A 2,823-nucleotide genomic window follows, 5' to 3' on the forward strand; every position below is an offset into this window, starting at 1 on the left:
GGCTTCAATGCTTCATTTAATATTGAAAGAAATTATTTGGCTTCATGGGCTTCATTCTTTTGCGTTTGGCTTTGGGCTTTGGTGTTAAATCAAGGGGTCTTTGTTGAGAGATGAGAGTTTGAGATTTATTCTTCATTAATCTGTAATTAAAAGATAAAAACAATTATTAGTGGTATATTTATTCATAAAAAATAGATAATGAGGGTATAAAATTATAATAAAATGTGATTATCATTTCTCCATAAATAAAAAGAGAGTTCGAGAGATCTGAAACCCCTTTCCCCCATATTCCTCCAGATTTAAGCTTGGTCTTAAATCCCGAGAAGAGTTGTAATCTCGCTTGGTCGGATTACCACTTTACCGAATACTTTCTTCGTGAAGTAAGAGCTTTGATTTTTAATCTGTCAATCGGATCTGATCTGCGACGGTCCACGAATATCAACGTCCCCGACACCGGTAACGCTCCCGCACAAGCAATAAACGATAAGCATCTGTTGTGTGTAGTTTGAGAGAAGATTGTAATTTTTTGATTAAAAGTCTTATAAAAAGACTATTTTCTTGAGTTTATTGTAAGCGTTTAAAGTTGTAATGGACTCATCAATGAAATCGACTTTCCACCCAAATACCCAACCAAAAGAAATAGGCAATGACAGGACAAGACGAATAGTGGTAGGTTTTATAACAAGACTGCAAGTTTCATGAAAATCAATACCACCTTGCTGATGAAAGCCTTGAGCAACCAAACGAGCTTTGTACCGCTCAATAGAACCATCTGAATTATATTTTATCTTGTAAACCCACTTACAACCAACAAATTTTTTCCGTTCATCAAATGGAACCAATTGCTAAGTGGTATTATTGATTAGTGCATTAAATTCTTCTGCCATCGCATTTTGCCAATTGATATATTTAGAAGCTTGTGTGAAATTGGATGACTCAGAGGCAACAAGGGATGTATGAGGAGATAATAGATGACGTGGTTTGACAATTCCCAATTTAGAATGAGTCTACATAGTATGTGAGCGAGTTGAAGTAACAACCGTGTTGATTTGGTCAACGGGAGAACTTGTAGAAGTGGATATAGGTGGCTCGTGTGTGAGAGGAGATACAACAGTCTAAGCCCCAGTTAAGACACACTGAACAACAGCCCCATGATCGGCCACATGCATAGTGGCTACTGTCGGGACAGAGCGCGGCTGAGAAAAATCAGCCACGGTGGCTGTTTGGTGCGCCGTAGTAGGTGCTGATGAAAAAAACCAACCGGAGGGACTGTGACAGCAGGCTAAGAACTATCATATTCAACAAGAATTGGCGGTGATGAGCATGGTGAGGACTGCGCTTGCATCGAACCATCAGGGGGAGATCTTAGTGAGAGAGAATCCATGTGAATCGATGGGGGTAGGAGATGACAAAATAGGACTACGAGATGTCGATGTGGTAGGAGACTCCATAGAAGAACTAGATGGGAACAAAGGTGAGCTAGTGACAAACAACAGAGGAGAGAAGTCATCAGCATGTTAGCAACAAGTGTGGAGTATGGAAAAATAGTCTCATGAAAAGAGCACATAACGACTAATATAGACACGATCCGTAACAGGACCAAGGCAACGATAACCTTTATAATGAGGAGCATATCCTAAAAAGATACAACGCTTAGAACGAGGTTGAAATTTGTTGGTAACCTGAGCTGAAATATTTGGAAAATATTCACAACAAAAAACGTGAAGAAAATCATATTCGGGTTTATTTTTAAAAAGGCGTTGATATGGAGATATGTTGTCTAAAAGAGGAGTAGGTAATCGATTAATCAAAAAAAAAAAAAAACAGCCGTGTATACAGCATCAACCTTAAAATGAGATGGAATTTTAGCATCAATCAAAAAGTACGTGCCATCTCAATAATATGCTGATGTTTGTGCTCAGCAACATCATTTTGTTGTGGTGTGTCAGGGCACTGTTCGCGTGGAAAACTGTTGCTTTCTTCATTAATGAGATAATTGTCATCTTGAGTTACAACTTTTCGAGTTACAAAAGATCCGGTCTTTTATAGATCCGGTTACAACTAAATCAAAGAAAATAAAGAAAAATTACAACTCTCCTCTGTGAACAAATCACGAGCTCCTGTTTTGCGGTCGCTCGCTTTGGTGGGTTCTTTGCCTGCGCCGGGGTTAATCCGTGGACCACCGCGCGATCTAGATCCGGTCGGATCTACACGAGTATGCGGGTATTATTCCACGAAGGGAATAATAGCCGGGAGGGATTAATCCACCAAGGGAATAATCGCTCGGATCTCGAGATCTAAGACCAAGCTTAGATCTGGAGTGTAGCCTCGTGTAGATCTCAGATCTGTTCTTTCTTCCTCTCGAGATCCTGCCTTTTCTGACGTGGATGGTCGCCGAGGATCAGATCTGAATGGTGCAAGTCTTCTGGTCTTCAAGCTCCGAGTACACTCTTCGATCCGACAGAGTTTCGGCTCTTGAAAGTGCGACCTCCGAAAATGAACATCTCTAGGCCTATTTATAGGCTCTCAGGACAGTGGCTGCAAAAAGGGAATTGTCGGCCACCTCTGGCCACTGTCGGCCACCTCGTGCTCTTCAAGCTCCGAGTACACTCTTCGATCCGACAGAGTTTCGGCTCTTGAAAGTGCGACCTCCGAAAATGAACATCTCTAGGCCTATTTATAGGCTCTCAGGACAGTGGCTGCAAAAAGGGAATTGTCGGCCACCTCTGGCCACTGTCGGCCACCTCGGGCCACTGCCGGCCACCTCGGGGTGGCCGACACTGTGCCTAGCCACCTTGGGGTGGCTCGGCTCATGGCCGAGCC

The sequence above is a fragment of the Asparagus officinalis genome, chromosome 7 (genome assembly GCF_001876935.1).
Source record: "Asparagus officinalis chromosome 7, Aspof.V1, whole genome shotgun sequence".
NCBI lineage: Eukaryota > Viridiplantae > Streptophyta > Magnoliopsida > Asparagales > Asparagaceae > Asparagus > Asparagus officinalis.